The sequence below is a fragment of the Mirounga leonina genome, unplaced genomic scaffold (assembly GCF_011800145.1).
Source record: "Mirounga leonina isolate KUSES-001 unplaced genomic scaffold, KU_Mleo_1.0 Mir_114, whole genome shotgun sequence".
Classification (NCBI taxonomy): Eukaryota; Metazoa; Chordata; class Mammalia; order Carnivora; family Phocidae; genus Mirounga; species Mirounga leonina.
Window position 1 is genome coordinate 37,162,166 of NW_023270265.1, and position 19,624 is coordinate 37,181,789.

General features: G+C 44.6%; 1 long non-coding RNA gene across 1 annotated transcript; it reads left to right on the plus strand.

Moving 5' to 3' along the window:
• Window positions 1-612: 612 nt before the first annotated feature.
• LOC118026458 lies at window positions 613-7,804 on the plus strand. The gene is made up of 3 exons (XR_004683590.1): window positions 613-1,553; window positions 2,912-2,993; window positions 7,280-7,804. It is a non-coding gene; the product is annotated as an uncharacterized LOC118026458 (long non-coding RNA).
• The last annotated feature ends 11,820 nt before the right edge of the window (window positions 7,805-19,624 follow it).

Genomic DNA, 19,624 nt, shown 5'->3' on the forward strand with positions numbered 1-19,624 from the left:
TCCAAAGCAGTGGACAGGAGCTGGATGACATTGGGACTGCGGATTTTATTCTAAGGGCAGTGACAAGGCACTGGAGGATTTTCAAGTAGGGAGAACGAAGGGTCTGGTCTGATTTTTAAAGGAGTATTCTGGGTGTTCTGTGGGAGAATGGGTTGGAGGGGAGCAAGAATGGATCAATCAAGAAAAATACTGCAAAATTCCAGGTGAGAAACAATGGTGGTTTGGAACAGAGTAGCGGCAGTGGAGTGGGAGAACTGGTGATAGATTCAAGACATATTTGGGCGATAGCACCTGCTGATGGATTGGATTTGGGGTGTGCAGGTAGGAGAAAGGGCAAAAGAAAAATCAAGAATGAGTCCTGGGCTTCCGGCTTGAGCAAAAGGGAGGATGGCGACACCATTAACAGAGATTTGGGGAAGGAATCTTTAAGTTGGATCGAGTCTCCAGGCACTGCTTCCACCTTCAGTATGCTGCTTTTCTTGAGCCAGTGATACATGATCCTTTTGGTTTCATGTTCTATCAACATGAGAATAAATTTCTAGTAAACTACAAGAAGCAGTGAATTGAGACTCAGAAATGATTTCCTTACCAGGAAGACAGGAAGACTAAGAAAAAAAAAATACTGAGCATCTATTGCATATAGAATGAACAGAAAATTGCCCAAGATGTCATTTTTGAAGAACTGTTTTAATTTTGTTATCTCTGACAGTAAAAACAGTGATGATACCCAGTATTCAGTGCGTGTGTGCCGTCAGGAATGGCTCAAAGTGCTTTATATAGATTATTTCATTTAGTCTTTTCATGACCTAGGAAGTAAAAGAAATTTTACCCACTTTTAGATGACAAAATTGAAGCTTAGAGAGGTAAAGTAACTGTTCAAGGTTCCACAGCAAGGATGTAGCAGAGCCCAGATTGAAACCCAGGTTTCTGATCCCTGGCCTGTGCCCCTAAGCACCCCACATCCAGTTCCCCTTGGACTATTGGCTGAGATCCCTTGCCTAGCCTCAAGGCTGGGATAAAGGTGTTGTCACAGCTGGATGGACATCCAACTATAGGCAGTTGGGTGCCTCTACATCATGTTGACAGTTTACGGTGGTGATTACACTCCATCTCTCATGAGCAGAACATACTATGGGTGTTAATAGGGACAAGGAGAATTCACTATGGACTGAGGCTGCTGGGAAGGCCTTTTGTTGGAAATGGGCTAGACCCTCCCACCCCAGGAGAGAATTTGGAAATGTTTGGAGGCATTTTTGCTTGACCCAGGGACTGACATTTAGAGTGTGTGTCTGTGGGGAGAGGGAGCAGAAATGTTAAGGACCTTGGCATGCATAGATGAACTGTCCCACCCCAAATGCCAAGAGCACCATTGAGACCCTGGGCCCTTGGGTGAGTCTCTGAACTTTAGATACTGTGTGGGGGCATTTCTCTTCTTCAAAGAGGCCAGAAAATCTTGATGGTTGTTGGCTGTGCAAACAGAGCCCTGATTTAGGACTTGGACTGACGACCTACCTCTGCCTTCAGAGATCTTATAAAACCTTGGACAAACTGAGGTAAGTTTGGGGTGTCTGGTGGGGCTGAGGTATATGCTCCCTTTTTCTCCACTTTTTTTTTTTTTTTTTTTTTTTGGCCGGTAAGACGAGTACTTAACTGGGAAGCTACAGCTGGTATAACTGGAATTACAATCCACTTGAGAGTCCTTAATGAAGAATATCTGATTATACAAGGAAACTAGAATCTGTTTGTTTTCTGTTCATTTAATTTGATGTTTTAATGATGCTGCTAGTTATTTGAAATATTCTATTTCAATACACCCTTTATTTATTGTACTTGTACCCTGAGGCATGCTGGCAAAGAGTGACATGTTTAAAAGTCTGCCCTCAAATAATAAATTTCCCTTGGAAACCAGGAGCAGGAAAGTTTTATATTAGGAATGCTTTAGAATATTTTTAAAAAATCAGTCCAAATTGGATTTCAGAGATAAGTATAGGAGGACTTAAAAAAAAACTAACTTAATTTTTAGGTGGTTTTTAAAATATAAAAACCTACTAGAAATAGAGTAATGTTGTGGGTCAGATAAATGGAGATGGTGGACTTCAGTTCCAGTTGTTGGGAAGTAGAAAATTAATAAATAAGTGTCTTTGAAGGCACGGCATAACTGGTTTTATCCCTCTCCTTCCCATTTTTAGTTCAAATCAGTTGGGACTATTTGTGTATTTGTTTACCTCCTTATAGGCTCTCTCCCACTCTGAGTTGCAAGCTCTCCAAGCACAAGAACTTTATCTGTTCATCCCGTCCTAGCACTCAAAGTCTGGCACATTGTAGTTGTTCAGTAAATGTTTGCTCAGTGTGGCAGGCTGAATAATGGGCCCTGAAATGTCCAAGTCCAAATCCCCAGAATCTGTGGATATGTTATGTTACATGGCAAAGGGGAATTGAAGTCCCAGATGGAATTAAGTTTGCTAATCAGCTGATCTTAAAGGAGATTACCCTGAGCTATCTGGGTGGGCCCAATGTAATCATAAATGTTCTTTTTTTTTTTTAAGATTTTATTTATTTATTTGACAGAGAGAGAGACAGCAAGAGAGGGAACACAAGCAGGGGGAGTGGGAGAGGGAGAAGCAGGCTTCTTGCGGAGCAGGGAGCCTGATGTGGGGCTCGATCCCAGGACCCTGGGATCATGACCTGAGCCGAAGGCAGACGCTTAACGACTGAGCCACCCAGGCGCCCCAATCATAAATGTTCTTAAAAGTGGAAGAGGAAGGCAGAGGAGGTCCTCTCCTCCAATGTGGTATGAGAAGAACTCAATCCTTTTTTGTTGGTTTTGAGGATGGAGGAAGAGGGTTGCAGGCCAAGGAATGTGGGCAGTCTCTGGAAGTTGAAAAAGGCAAGGAAATGGATTCTTCCCTAGAGCTCCCAGAGAAGAACTCAGTCCTGCCAACATCTTGATCTTAACCCATGAGACCCGTGTTGAACTTCTAACCTACAGAACTGTAAGTTAATACATGCGTGTTGTTTTAGGCAACTAAGTTTGTGGTAAACTGTTACGACAGCAATGGCAGTGAATGCACCCAGTGAGTGAACCCCAGCCCCATTTACCCACCTACATGTAATAAGCATTTATTGGAAGACCTACCATTCATCTGTAGGTTCTGTGGCAGATGAAGAAGAGGCACTGTGGCTAATCACAGAGCCTCTTCTCACCACAGGGCCTTTGCTCCTGCTATTCCCTCTTCCTGGAGCTCTTCTTTCATTTTCTTATTTAACTATATCTGCCAGACTAGGAAAAGCCTTTCTTAAACCCTTTCAGTCGCTGAAACTTCTCCTTGGAAGCATTTATATCAATTATGATATTTTAAAATGTATGTAATTGTTTTTAACTTTTTCCCTGTGAAATGTAAAAGATACAGAAAACTACATAAAAAGTGTAGCTTCATGGCTTATCAGAAAGTAAATAACATTGACACCACTATTCAGCTTAAGAAATAGAACTTTGCCAATAGACCCTGCAGCTCTACAGAAGGGGCCTCCCTCCAAAAGTCACCACTCTCCTGACATTTATGTTCATCTCTTCCTTGTTTTATTACCTTCCTCCTTTTTTGTTTTATTACCTGAGATCCTCCTTTTTGTTTCATTTTGATATGTCTTTTAAGTTTTTGTTTATCAACAGATTCCTCCTTGGTCTCTTTCCTCTCTTTGCAATTTATTTGTGAATAAACTCAGTTTGTCTGTTCTGTAGAGTTTCCCACAGTCTAGATTTTGCCAGTTGCATCCCCTTGGTGTGTTTAACATGTTCCTCTGTCCTCTGAATCTCCTATAACTGAGAGGGGGCTCTTAAGACTTGATTGGATTAAGGGCCAATTCCCCCCACCCCTCCAGGGGCACGGGCCAGCAAGACTACTTCATAAGAGGTGATATCTTCCTCCATCAGGAGGTATATAATGTCTGGTTGTCTCTTTCTTTCATGTTAGTGGTCTTTGATGCTCAACATCTAGATCCATTCATTCATTGTTAAGGGTTGCAAAACAGTGACATTCTATTTTTCTTTCTTTGTTTATTAGCGAGAATATTTCTTTTTTGTGTGTTATTTAACACACAAATTCTCTCAGAATCTTCAGATTCTCTCTCTCTCTCTCTCAAATTTTATTTTATCTGTTTAGTTACTCCAAGACACACTTTGTATTGGAAAGGCAGGATGCTTGATACCTTCCCTTTATTTGTCAGGTTTCAAATGAATGATTAGGCTAACATATTTGTAATTAATTGCTTAGTGTTTTTCTCTCCTCCAACATGTACCCCTAATCCCTATGAGGGCAAAGCCTGGATCACTTTTTATTACCCCAAAACCCCTGGGCTAAATACAGGCCTATGATGTAACTGACACTTGGTAGGTATCTATTGAAAGAATGGATGAGTGAATAGAATAACCTCTCTTCTTTCCTGTCTCTTCTGTTTCACTGCCCCTCCAGTTTATCTTAAATTCTCCCTTAGCTTCATGTAGCTAAACCATGGGTCAAAATGATTTGGATCAAACACATAAAATGAGTGAGGAAGTACCCACAGAGGCATCAAAAGGGGCTGAGATACTGTGGCTCAGAAACAAAAATACTAATTTAGGGCATTTAATGTGAATACCTTGTAAGAGACCCAAATGGGTTTTTAAATAACATCTACTTGATTTTTTTGCTTATCTTCTAAGTGATGTCACCTTAGGGGGCTTCCTAATGAGATCCCTAAGAAGATGTAGCATTATAATGGCTAAGAATTAACTTAGTGTCTTAACAAAAGTGTCTGCCTTTTGAATGGTTCAAAGTGATACCATATTGAATATTAAATTTATCCTTGGAAATACCGTGTGAGGGGCCCAGCCTAAGAGGTATGGGAGGGATAAGGATTATCATTCTCTATTTAAAATAGGCCTAAGACAGTAAAAAGAACTACCAGTGTCTCCTGGGGGTGGGGGTGGGTACAATTAGGGCTAGATTAGGTTCTAAGTAGCTGGTAGAATTTGGACTAGACTGGACCTTAGGACTCATCCAACAGCACCATCTATCTGGCATGTATTGTCACAATAACGCTGAATGACAGATAGCTGTGAACTTCAGTGGCAACAAAAACAAGCATTTACTGCGCTCATGTTTGGGGTCAACGGCACTGCTAATCTTGGCTGGACTTATTCACATGTCTAAGGATTGGCTAGCAGTTGGCTGACCAAGGCTGACCTTGACTAGGGAACCCAGGGTGACTTGGATTTGCTCCTTGTGTCTCTGCTCTCCCAGGATGTTAGTTTAGAGAGTACATGGAAACACAAATGCCTCACGAGGCCTCCACTTTGAACTAGCACATTGTCACTTCTACTGGCAGTCTATTGGTTAGGCAAGTCATAAGACTAGCCCAGATTCAAGGAGGAGGGACATGGACTCTGCCTCTTAGGTGACAGGAATTGCAAGGTCACTGGACAAAGAATTTGGATTTGGGGTGATGGTGGTGAAGAATTGGGGCGCTTACTGCAATCAGTCAACCACCATGCCATCTCACTTTACAGAGGAGCAAACCGAGGGTCATGGGAGGAACAGTGACATACCCAAGGTCACTCGGTGGAAAGCACACTAGAGCCCAAGACTCAGGCCTCCCCCCTCATGGCCTTCCCTTTGACCCCACAGGCTCCAACTAAAGCCAGAGTGGTGTGATAGGAATTGGCATACATTCAGCAGATAATTCAGCAAGGAAGTGGTGTGCTTTCCTGCTGTGTGTGAAGGACTTAGGGCTCATTCAGGGCTGGAGCGTGTGCTGGGGGCCACCTCCTGATCTCCAAGGCTGGGCCTCGCTCAAGTTCATCTTCATGCAGCATATGGAGCCAAAGGAATGACACCATCCTCAGGGGCAGGTTTTCTGTGCTGAGCCTTTGCTTCACCCCACTCTGAGTGAGAGATGTTGTTCCCTGGCAAGACTGGGACCAGGGAAGTTGGGACAAGAAGGCTCCCATTCTGTTCTTCCTCTTCCTAGTCTTTCTCCTTTTGGTTTTCTGCTTCCTCTCCCACCCCCTTTCCAAAACAACTCTTAGGAAAGGTTGGGAGAATATCAAGTCACTTGTACCTGAGTGCGAATTTTAGTCAAAGAATCACTTCTCCCATTTACCCAAAGGTTTGCTTCTGGAAAGTAGAATTCCAGGCAGGTGGAGGAACAGGTTCCACACCTGTCCTTCCTTGGCATCCTAGAAGTCACACCCGTAGGAGGCCGCTCACTCCCCCAAGACAGGAGACTGCCCCTGGCCTCTAGAATAAAATCCCACATTTTCCTGCTTTGCATAGGGAGGTCACCTTAGTGTCCCTAGAATGATACCCCTTCCCTTACCACCCAACAGGTGGTTTTGGCAAAAGTGGGTTTTTGTACAAGAGTTTCCCTCTGACTCAAGGGGAAAATAACACAGTCGTTTTAGGGGTCTGTTTAGTCTCAAAGGGAAACAACTTACTAATTAGGCTAAGAGTCTTTACAAAAATATGTTTTCGATCCCACTGATGGTCAGTTACAAGCGATAACACTGTTAAATGTAGTGCCTCATAAATCTGGAAAAACTACCCAATAAATGTAAGTAATAACAATGATTAACAATAAATTAAATGCAGAGAACCAGGAATGTACCACATTATTTTTAACTAGTTTGGGCCATCAGGTTCTGATTATTCAGTTTGTCCTGTGCACCTGGAGTTTATTAGCGTGTAATGCAAACTGAACAGTCTCTCAGAGAGGCCACTGAAAGGACTTTGGTATAAAAAATATACAAGTTTAATAGTGGTAACTGACCTTGCTTTCTTTTACAAAAACATGTCTTTGTAACTTGAGCCCCAAGGAAATGTAATGCTTTTTACCTAATCTTGATTGTTAATTTTCCTTTTATTTAACTGAGGTTTCATTTGTTTCATGAGATAGGAAGATACAATTTATAGTCAGTAATTCTTCCTGCTCTGGAAAGCGATTCAAAATGGCTAAATATTTCTTTCTTCTGCCGTGTCTTTTACAAGAAGAGGGAAAAACAGAGAAGCAGTACACTTGCTATTAATGGCAGCTGGTTAAAACCCACATTTCAAAATAGCCAAATGAAATGGGTACATGTGTTTATCATCAAGGTGCATTGGACTAATTTCCCCTAAGTCTTTAAATATTACTTGTTCTCAAATGCCAGAAAATTGGGCTCTTTCTCAGCTGAGGACAGGAAGGCCATGCGAGGCCCTCTGATGGAGGAACTTTTCTATAATTTCCCTGAATGCTTATCTTGCAGGTGCTGTCTAGCGGGACTACCGTATTTCAAGGACAGAATCTGCCAATTTGAGAAAGTCTCCGTGCGTATACGTCTTTCTCCTTTTGAAGTTTTTCTAAGATATTCTCAGTGTTTTCTAGAAGAAGGAGGCGTTCAGTGTTGTTCGATGGGGGGTTTCTCACTTCTTCCATCCCACGCGTTAGTCCCCAAACTGAATGAATACATTTGCAAGAAACGGAATCTTAACTAGGGTCAACTCCTATAAATGTCTGAAACTTGAGGTGCCCCCAGCAAACATGACGTCTGGCAAATAGTCCATAAAACTCTGCTTTAAAATAATTAAATGAAATGGTCACCAGGGAGGGCAAGAATGGCATGGCCCAGGGGCGTCGACAGAGCATAGACTCTATTTTCTTTAGCCTGCTAATCGGTATGTTGGCCTCAGACCTCCTGTACCCTTCTGGTGGAGCCTCAAATCCCCCATCTCACTGGATAACGGCCTTCGTTTTATAATCAAAACCTTTTTTGTTCAGAAGCTAGTCTTTATCTCAAAAAGACTGAGCGAGTTCAACTTACATTTAGAAGAATTTTGCTCCGGAGGGAGGATGGCTTGGCTTTCTAATCAGAAGGCTCGGGTCAAGCGAAAGGTGGATTGATTTCTCTACCTGTGCTCTGAAGGAGCATCATGTAGCCCAGCTCCCCTCCCCCCCACCCCTTGGCCAGGTGGGAAGGGAGAGGAGGAGGGAGAGAGGGAAGAGATGGCGTTTCTAGATGTGGTGTGCAGGAATCTCCTTGGAAAAACATGCCTGGTTATCCCAGGATGGAACTGAGAAGTGAGTGTAACTCCTCATGAAGACCGCCATCTTCTCCTAAATTGTTGAGTAGAAGGCTAACTACCATTCTCTTGGGATTGCTGGGTGGCAGCTCTGTGCTGGAGGCTAACACGCATCGACATATTTAATCTGCACAGAGGCTCCACGGGTATGCATTATTAACCCCTCCACTTGACATCTCATTGGTTCCCCCGTGAGCTCTCCTACCCTGCTTTGGGGCCAGCAAGATGACAGCCAGTTGAGGTTACTATGGGAAGACACCACTCTGATCCCCTGCTGTGGGGAGCATATTGAATGATGGCCCCTTTGTGGTTTCTCTGGATCCTCCACCAAGTGTGAGCCACACTTCCTGTGAACTGCTCCCAGCCCATGACTGAGTGGGGCTACCCATGAAGGCACAGTCGGAGAGACCCGAGACCCTTCCAACAGGCAATTTTCTTCTGCTTCGAGGAGTACCCATCAGCCTGGCCAAACCTTTCTTGGAACTGCACTGCTGTCTGAGACTTTTTTTAAAAAAGATTTTATTTATTTGTTTATTTGAGAGAGAGTGTGGGCGGGGGGAGGGACAGAGGGAGAAGCAGACTCCCTGCTGAGTGGGGAGCCTGATGCAGGAGTCGATCCCAGGACCCTGAGATCATGACCTGAGCTGAAGGCAGATGCTTAATGGACTGAGCCACTCAGGCGCCCCTGAGACTTTCTACCCAACCCTCCTTCCTTTCTTCTCTCCTTCACAGGGAGTCAGATTGGCACTGTAGTCTGGAGGCTCCCCCCACCTTTTTCCTTCCAGGCATCCCCCCTGTCAATAAATCCCTCACAAATCTGGTCCTGTCTTAGCGTCTTCCTCTCAGATGATCCAAAATAATGCACCAGTCAATGTAGCAACAACCACCACCACGGGTAACAATGGGCTTGGACTTGATTTTTTTATTATTCTAGGTCTTATGACAGCCTTGTCAGACTTGAGAGCCCAAGAAGGAAGAAATATTGCCCTTTCTGAGCTGGATATCTCTGTAGGGAGGTCACACCCTGTTTGCTGACTCTAACTTTCTCGGCCTTCTTGGGCACCTGTGGTCATCTACCTGCTGTCCCTTCCTATACTCTGAAACCTGCTTCCAGCTTTGTTCCGGCCATTACTGTCTACCCAAATGGGACCCGACTGCCTTTTCTCTTGCTTATGTTAGAGGGGCTCCTCACAGGAGGACCCTGGCTTTGTATTTCTCAAGCTCTGCTCTGTCCCTCTCTGAATGGAACTTTTCCTTAGTCCTCCAAAGTCTGACTAGAATCTTTCCCTCCCTTTTCAGAATTAGGGAAGCCCCAGTTTTGAAGACTGACATGGACAGGATTGGGAGCCCCAATGAGCAGATTCAAACCCCAGCTCTGTGACTTAACTGCTGTGTGATCTTGGCAAGTTACTTAACCTCTCTGAGCTTCGGTTTCTTTATTTGTCAAATAACGATAATACTACCTAACTTGTAGGGTTCTTGTAAGGACTACATGAGGTATTTAATGCAATGCGCTCAGCTCATAGCCTAATACATATAAGTGCTCTTGTGGTTAGAGCTGTTAAGTTATTATCTAACTAGTATGTCTGGGGATCAAAGGTAAGAGTCCTAATCACTCTTTCCCCTAGTTGTATAGTTTAATTTCTTTCTAAGGAAAAAATCAGAGGGGTTGCTTACTAAATAGTGATAAGGATCTCCATATTTAGAATCACAGTTTCTTCCCTGGGATTTGAGGGCTTGGGGGTGAGCCTCTTCACTGAAGTCCTGAGGAAATCTTGGCAGTTTGAATGTAATCTTCAATTTTCATTGTTGTGCAATCCTCTCAAAGAGAGACTGTGGAGGAGGGAAAGAACTCCACGCTGAATAGCTTGCTCCTGGGAAGGACTGGAAGCATCTTTGTGGTCCTCCAAAGAAGACAAAAACAGCACTGCACTTTCCCTCACCAGATTTTGGGAGGGATCGAACACATTCCTTTCGAAATTTGGTAAGCTTCCCAGGCAAAGAGGGTATACACTTGCCCATAAGACAGAGGACGGTTTTGAGACTTGGCTGTCTCCCCCGTTTGCTCTTTCACAGCCCAGTTTCATGTTGCCTTGCAGCCAATAAAACAATCACGGCGAGATGATTCGGTCTCGGTCCGTAAGTCAGGAAAGCCTCCGTACCATCAGTGATGGAGGGTAATGCACTCCAGGTTTAACTGTGAGTGACGCTGGATGGGAACCGGGTCCTGGGCTCCTACTGGAGTTGCCCAGCTGTTCTTCCATCCTGCATCCAGAAAGCCGATCACAAGTATCTCTGGCTCATCTGTGCATTCTTGATTCTGCCTCCAACATGTTATTTCTAATTCCCCTGATGGCCTCAGTGAAAGTTCCCGGCAGAGATTGATTGCAGGGCACGACCCAAATTTGTAACTGGCCACAAAACACTGTAAAACAAAGTTCACCGAATACCTTCCAGCTGATTGTAAGTGATTTTCAAAAAAAGATCTGGATACGTTTTTCTTCTGCTTCGTTTTTTTTTTTTTTTCTTTTGCCACATAAAATACCGGAAAAGGAAGACTTTTTGCCAAGCGCTGAGTTTTGTAACATCATCTGTAAAACATGCCTGTGACAACACGGATGGCGAGAGGCTGCTCGTGGCGGCCGATGGGCCTCGCGGGGAGGGTTTTGTTTGCTAAGATATCACTGGTAACAGACCTCGAGGGCAGGGAGGAGGTGTGGCAAGGGAGGTGAGAGACCGGGGTTCTAGAACATCTTGGAAGTTTTCTTACCCTCCCCCCAGGGCGTTCTCCTCATTTGCAAAATGCGCAAGAGCACTTTCGAAGCTACGTATTTGCAGAACCTTGGAACTCTTTCCTGAAAATGGAACAAGAGATGGCTTTTCCAAATCTGCAGAATATCATTAGATTACTTGAGAGAAGCTTCCTGACTTCAAGCTTTTGCCCACACCTCTCTCTCATGCCTCCGACACCTGCTTACCTGCTTCAAGTGAGCCAGCAACAAAAATGCTAATGAAAAAAATGAAGTGTGGCCTTGGAGAAAGAATTTACTTTCCTACGGTGTCCCAGATGCGTGTAGCTTAGTCATATTATTGTCAGTGAACTCGTTCCTGGCACGGGCCCCTCACGCTTTTCTCACACTATGGAATGGACTACGTCGGAATGTATTTGCTCTAGGAATCAGGCACGTCTGGGCTTGCGGGGGAGGCTGTGGACTGTTCCCTCCCAAGCTCTGTTTTATGAGGCACCGAAGAGCTGCTGGTTACAATTTGTCCTAAGAAAGAGAGAGTGAGAACCGTGAGTGAGGGCCAAAGCGCCAGTGCTGGGGAAGGCACGGAAGCCTCTCTTTTAGATGGTCTCTTCCCTCCACCTCCATAATCCTATCCTTGTGTTCCCAGGCAGGGGGCTCCCTAGAAACTGGAGGCAGCAAACAGCCAAGGCCTCAGTGACATTTGTGCGAGGGAGTTAGCGACCTCAGGAGAATGGGTCATTGATATCACCCCCTGCAGCAGCAGAGTTGGGGCGGACTCTGGCTCTTTTCAGTGGCACTGGGACCTTCGAGTCGGGTGCCATCGGGGCCGGCAACACCATCACCATGCCCATCAGAAGTCGCACTGATGATGTCCCCGAAGAGAAAACGAGCTGATCCACTGCGACGTGGCCTGGGCTGGGGGCACACGGAAGCAGTTACTCTGTCCTGTGGACAAGAGGGAGCCATTGGGAGCTTCGGAAAGAGGTACTCTTGGTTAAAATTGGTCTTCTGGATGATGTTCTGGCCTGCTATGGACAGCCAAATGGAGGGTCAGAGAAGGCTGGAGGCAGGGAGACCAGTTCGGAGGCTGTGTATAATAGTCTACTTTGGAGATTCATATGAAAGGCCTATGCTAGGCAGAGGTTTAGAGGGGCCCATCTGAAAACTTGAGCAGACAAAATGGTCCAGCTGAAGGAGTGTCTAACCTAATCTCCAGAGGGCATCTTTTTTTTTTTTTTAAAGATTTTATTTATTCATTCGACAGAGAGACACAGAGAGAGAGGGAACACAAGCGGGGAAGTGGGAGAGGGAGAAGCAGGCTTCCCACAGAGCAGGGAGCCCGATGCGGGGCTCGATCCCAGGACCCTGGGATCAAGACCTGAGCCGAAGGCAGACGCCTAACCGACTGACTGAGCCACTCAGGCGCCCCTCCAGAGGGCATCTTTATCCAAGTGAGTCATGGGACTCATACTGCCAGGGTTTGTGCCATGCATCCAGGGAGATAAGCCAGAGCCAATTGGATAGTCGTCAAGGACCTGAGCAAACTGCTGCAAACCCAGGCCCCCTCCCTGTCCTAAGTGCCAAGCTGCCTGCCCTTTGGGCCTTTAGATTAGAAGGAATGAGAGATGGGGCAGAAGTGGCCTGGGATGAATAGGCTGTGGTTTGTTGTGGTCTCCTGGGAAATCACTGGGGCCTTCTTTGAGGTAGAAGGTGCCAGAACTAGTATAGAAACCAGGGATCCAGCTTCTGTGCAAACCTTGTCTTCCTTTCAGCTGGTACCCTCATTAAATGGAAGTAAGCATAGGGTAGACTTTGCCTGAGCGGATTTTCCTGGAGCTAGGAGCTTAACATCCCAGTCATAAGCACTGATATAATCCCAGCTATCTCATTTCTTTTTATCTCTTAATTTTGGGATAAAGGATTATTCTTTCTTAAAATTTAATTTAACTTAATTTTTTAATTTTTTTTTAAAGATTTATTTATTTATTTGGGGGGCGGGGAGGAGAGGGACAGAAGGAGAGAGAATCCCGAGCAGACTCCCGCACTGAGCGCAGAGCCTGACACAGGGCTCGATCCCATGACCCTGAGATCACAGCCTGAGCCAAAACCAAGAGTTGGACACTTAACCGACTGCACCAGCCAGGTGCCCCAAGGGTTTTGGTTTTTTTTACAGCCAGATGGCTATAAAATGAAGTTATATGGACAAAAATTGAGGCCCAGAGTTTGGTAGAAAGAACTGTGGGCAGGCAGGAAGCCAAGAGCCCTGAGTCCTTCCACTGACTAGCTGCACTGACTTGGGCCTCGGTTTGCTCCTCTGTACAATGGGAGTTTGGACTTGGAGATAGAGAAGTCCCCTTTCAGCTTACACTCTCTAAGTTTTAACTGCAAGGCAGGAGAATTCCCTGCTTATGGTTAAAGAGCAATGAATTTACCATTTCAGGTCTTTCCGGTGAGAAAATCTAAGGAGAGTTTAAGAACTCAGGTTCTGGGGTTAGAACTTCACTCTGTAATGAAGTGTTTTGGCCTTGGGCAAGTTCCTTAACCTGTCCGTGCTTTCCTGTCCTCTTTTGTGAAGTAGGGGCCAGCATATGTACTTTGGGGATTGAGGTAGTTCCTCGAGCACAGGGTGTGGCACACGTGAAACCCTCAAGGGCTGATGGGGCATGGCATAGCGCTGGTGTTGAATTTGCCCTTTTGATGTGGAGCAGGGCGTCCTGATGCCCGATCCTGCATCAGGAGGTAGTTAGCAGCACCTCTCACATCCCGCCCTCCCCCGGTGGAGTTGGATCATCATCCGTGGGGCAGTCCTCTTTGTCCTCTGCAAAAGGAAGCTCGCCACAGGGGGCCTATAGAACTTCTGAGCAAGAAAGATAACATACCACTTTCCTTTTATTATTAAAGAACCAGGACATGTGTACTGATAGGATCAGAAAATACAGACAGGAATTGAGAGACGAAGGAAGCATATACCCACTGTGATAAGCCAAATAATTCTTTCTTCTTCCCCCAAAGAACCCATGCCCTAATGCCCAGAAGCCAGGAATGTGTTGTCTTATGTAGTGAAAAGGGGCCTGGTAAACATGGATAAGTTAAAGATCTTGAGATAGGACACTACCCTGGATTATCTGGTGGGCTAGATATCATCACAAGGGTCACTGTAAGAGGGAGGCAGAATGGCCAGATTCAGAGAGGGCAACGTGACAATAAAGCAAAGGTCGGAGTGATGTGGGGCAGTGGACCAAGGAATGCGGGTTGCCCTCAGAAGCTGGAAAAAGCAAGACAATGGATTCTCCACCAGCACATCCAGAAGGAGTCTTTGGTTTTAGGCCAGTGAGACCATTTTCACACTTCTGACTTCCAGAACTGCAAGATAATAAATGCGTGCTGTTTTAAGCCACAAAGTTTGTGATAATTTGTTATGGCAGTAATAGGAAACTAATATACACACGCACCCCAAGGTCACCAATGTAATTTAATATATATGTGCATATTCTTCCAGATCTTTACACGCACACACACACACACACACATTTTTTGTTTTGTTTTGACCAACATGAGATCATACTATACATCCTCTTTTGTAGTCTACTTTTTTGGTCAACTCTACCTTTCCATTTTAGTAAATTTTTAAAAAAGATCTCTTTTATTTATTTGAGAGAAAGAGAGAGTGCACACAAGTGGCGGGGCGGGGCAGAGGGAGGGGGAGAAGCAGACTCCCTGCTGAGCAGCGAGCCCCATGTGGGGCTTGATCCTAGGACCCTGGTATCATGACCTGAGCCAAAGGCAGAAGCTTAACTGACTGAGCCACCCAGGCGCCCCTCCATTTTAGTCAATTTTCATCTCTCCTAAAAGCAAGACCATATTTAAATCCCCCAACAGAAGCCAAAGTGTCATTACAGGTACCTGTCCATACCCCTATATGTTTGTAGTCCCACACATTGCATTTACTTGGATATGGCTATGGCCTTTGGATCTCTTTCCTATTTCACTGACTTGTTGGGGAGGTCAGGCCAGAGGTTCTACAAAATGTTCTGTTGTCTAGATTTGTCTGGTTGCTTCCTTGTGGTGGTGTTGAGGTTATTCCTTTACCACCTCTATTTCTTGTAAGCTAGGTATTATATCTAAAGGCTTGATGGACCCCATTATGCACTTTTGGCTAAAATACAAAATGAATGATGTTGTGTGTCTAATGTTGCATCACATAATTTCTAGCTGATCTATGAAACCATGTACTTTCCTAGACTATTTCTAGGACCAGAACACCCAGTGCCATGTGAGGTTTCAGAGGAATGAATGATTCACTCTGATTTTGTGGCCTAGCTGTTATTAAGGAATACCACTTCCAGGAACTACTTAAATTAAAGGCAACTCATTTGCTGGCCTAATGGAGCAGAGCCCCAACTCAACTCCAAAGGAGGGTAAACCAGAGGAAATGCAAACTTGCCAGCCACATTCGAACTCATAAATTACTGGGAATAAACTTGAAGAAAATAAGCAGGTTCAATTTCAACAGACCTTTCCCAGCTAGGTGTACTAACATCTGACTGTTTAGAAATCATTAAAATACATTGCACCCAATATGTTTACCACAGTCATCCATATTACCTGGGCAGGCCATTCATTAGCTTGTCAATTTAAATGGATTTCTATATGTAAGTGATTGTAACGTGCAGAGAACTTTTAAGGAGAAATTTGTTGTGCCAACGTGTTAGAAAAATGCAAACTACCCAAAGCCTCGTTCGAGGGGACCATCTCAACCTGAATCAAATGAGGAACAACAATATTTTTTGCCCAAACTATAATTTAATCTTAGACCTTTATGATTATTACTAACAACAATAATAAAAGCATTATAAAGGATTTATAGACAAGGCTTGTTTAGGTGACGATTCTGAAGCTGGCATTAATCCATTGGCCCTCCGTTGAACTATTGCATTTTGCATACGTGTGTGTGTGCTTGTGTGTGTGCGTGTATGTTTCCCACGACCCTACCCAAACATTTCTCTCACATAATTAAAAGTATTGATGACATCACAGGAACTGAGCGAACCTTCAGGTTTATATCACTTTTAAGAGATTATAAACTCTAATTCAAGCTTTTTAAAGTCTTACCAAATCTGAGGCGCTCTCAGCAGGAGTATAGTGTTTCAAAGGTCATTGTAATGCGTAATGAGAAACTGTGCATTCTGCTTGCTAGCTCTCTTTCCTCAGCCTGAAAGCCTAAAATGTAGATACGTCCTAGCAAGAAACTCATAGCATAAAAAAGCATGCTTTTGGCAGAACTCAGAAAATAATAATGCATGTATTTTGCCATTTGGGAAAAGAGATTTAAAGGGGAAATCTTGAAATGAAAGATACGAGCAGAATGTAACTAACCAAAGAACACTGGATAGATTTTTTTTTTTAAAGAGACTTTCCAAAAGACGTTGGAAGACAGTGTATTCTTCAAATTTCTGCACTGCTCTTTAACATGAATTAAAGATGGAGCAAGCCTATGAATGGACATCACTTGCTTAACGAGAACACCAGATGCTCACATTTAGGAAATATAAAGAAAGCTAAACCCTTGTAAAATTTTATATATTAGCCCTTTCACCAAAATATGAAAAACAGATTAGAAGGGGGAAGGAAAAGTTCTATTAATAAATTTGAAGAAACGCTGGACCAAAAGGAGACACTTGTTTAAATACAAAGTCCAAGGAAGAGAAATCGTCAGATAAACAAGATACCCACTTTTGACTGAGCAGCAAAACATTCTGCGTGTCTAGGTTCTGAAGCACAATTGTCTTCGCCCTGCTCTTGGAGGATGCCTTTCTGAACCCAGGCTTTTTCGGCAGTCACATCTGTTAGGAATAATAAATAAGAGGAGCTGTGGATCTGGAGCCTTCTTTCAAAGCCATGTAGACATCATAGAGATGTTTTTATCAAGTGTCTATTGAAATCCATAGGTTTATGTTTGGCCTAGATCCCTAAATTACTTGTTGCATTTCCCCCAACTTCTTTCAATTCGTCTTGGATCCTTGCTGCTCTAAAATCATAAACAATTTGCCCTTTGCAGGGTTGTCATTGAACTGTGTGAGAGAGACGTGCCTGTAGGCTAGAGTTCCCATCAGAGGCCTGGCTGCAGAACTGAGCCTTCAGAGTGTGTCCGCTGCATCCAGCAGCCAGGAATCTAACTGCAGGAAGGGAGAAAACACATTTAATTCGTGCTTCGTGGTTTAGGGAAAAAAATTATGACTCTGTTCTTGGAAAAGACATAACAACACAACAACAGAGACATGCTATTTTCCCTTAGAATCGATGGTGTTCATAAGGGCCATCAAAGGATCGAACCCAAGACATTTAGGAGGAAAGTTGACCAGGTGGGGCGGAGGGAGAAGCCCTGGTCTGGGCATATGGTATTTTGAATTTAGTCATTTCCAAGTTATATTATCTTGGGTGAGCCCTTGGACCACTTGGAGTTTTGGTCTTCTCATCGGTGGTTGGGAATGGCATGCCCATCCCTTGAAACCAATCCTTGAGTGGAATGCTGTCTGTTCCTCAGCCCTGAGGAATCTTCCAGGACCCTCTACTTCCATCCCTTGCTTGTTCCTCACTGGCTTCTGAGTTGGTCCCATCTAAAACCAATTTGGAACTCTTGACTTTGTGACCCAGGCTTTGGTCATGTGCAGGCTGTTTGGAAGGTGTTCACTGGGGCTCTCCTGGCCATCTGCACCTTGACCCTTGGTTTCTTCCTTCTACTCAGTTTGGCTTACACCTTGTCCCCACCTCTCTGATTCCATCAAGTTGGAACTCTACCCACCAGTGATACTAGCAGCCGCTGCTCACGCTGCTCTGCTACTTGGCAAGTTCTAGCCCTCCGGGAGGGTAGCTTGGTAATATCAGCTAACATTTACTGGGTCCTTCTCAAGTGCTTGATTAATCACCTGCAGCCCTGTGAGGCAGAGATGAGTATTATCTCCACTTTTAAGAAATTATCTCCAGGGGCGCCTGGGGGGCTCAGTCGGTTAAGCGACTGCCTTCGGCTCAGGTCATGATCCCAGGGTCCTGGGATCGAGCCCTGCATCGGGCTCCCTGCTCGGCGGGAAGCCTGCTTCTCCCTCTTCCGCTCCCCCTGCTTGTGTTCCTGCTCTTGCTGTGACTCTCTCTGTCAAATAAATAAATAAAATCTTTAAAAAAAAAAAAAGAAATTATCTCCATTTTCCAGTAGAGGAAACTGGTCACAGAGCTCATAACGGGCAGAGCTGGGATTTGAACCTAGGTCGGGGGTCAGCACACTTCTGTAAATGGTCAGATAATCAGTATTTGGTGGCTGGCGGGCTGACCAGTCTCTGGTCTACTCAACGCTGCTGGTGTCATGCAAAAACAGTGACAGACAACATATAAACATGTGAGCAGGGCTGTGTTCCAATAAAACTTTATTGGTTGGGCGCCTGGGTGGCTCAGTTGGTTAAGCAACTGCCTTCGGCTCAGGTCGTGATCCTGGAGTCCCGGGATCGAGTCCCACATCGGACTCCCTGCTCAGCAGGGGGTCTGCTTCTCCCTCTGCCCTCTTCCCTCTCGTGCTCTGTCTCTCATTCTCTCTGTCTCAAATAAATAAATAAAATCTTAAAAAAAAAAAAAATCTTTAAAACTTTACTGGTTGACATTTATATTTGAATTTTATCTGATTTTCAGGTATCACTGTATATTATTTCTCTTTTTATTTTTTTGATGATTTAAAATTATAAAAATCACTCTCGGCCACACAAAATGAGATGGTGGGCTGGAGTTGGCCCATGCGCTGTAGTTTGCTGACCCCTGACCTAGGCTATTATTCCTGGAGCCCATGCTCATCACCACCACAAGATGCTGCCTCTCAATAGTACCATTATCACCCCCTTCTACAGATGAGGAAGCTGAGGTCACACAGCTAGCAGGGAGGGGGCTATGGGAAGCCCAGGAAGCCCAAGTGCAGTGCCGGGACTTTACTTCTAAGTTATGTAAAGGGGCTGAGGTAAGTTGGAGTAGCTGTGCCTGCCACGTGGCATGAATACAAAGATCAAATGAGATCATACGCCTGGCGTACCTAAAAGATGCTCACTGGAGTTTTGTGGGTTTTTTTTTTTTAATGTGTGGAAGCTCTTAGAATCTGTACAATATAAGCAATTAAGTTAGCTTCTAAAAACAAATTTCTTAGTGGAATTGTGTTACTACCTGTCATTCATTTTACAGCCATTCAACTACTGCCTCATCGTGCCAAGACTCTTGGGCACTGTTACATGACAATAGAGATGATGCTTAGTCTGGGGGCAGGGGGAATGGAGACAGACATGCCCATATGTGATCAGCACCAGAGGATTAACTACTACCATGAATGGGGTGCAGGAAATAGAACCATAGCCACATCCCAGGGACGGAAGCCGTGAAGGCCAGAGGCTGCAAGGTAAAGGGAGAAGAGACTTGGAGGCTGAGGGAACAGCATGAGCAAAGTCGCTGATGTATGGAGGTTCAGGGTGCCTGTAGTGTGGGGGATCAGGGGGTGAATGGTAGCAATGAGGCAGAAAAGAAAGTAGAGCCAGCTCTACAAGAAACTTATCGTCTGTGCCAAGCCCTGAACTTGATCCCCTGGGACCTAGCTCCTCAGACCAGGGGGCATGTTAGGGAGTGCACAAAGTCACAGGATAAAGATGAGGCAGCTTTCCTGGGCATCAACTGCACACAAAGAATTTTAGAGAAATATTATCGTTTCACTATGTGAAAACAAAAAACACCTGAGAATATATTGAGTAGAATAAAAAA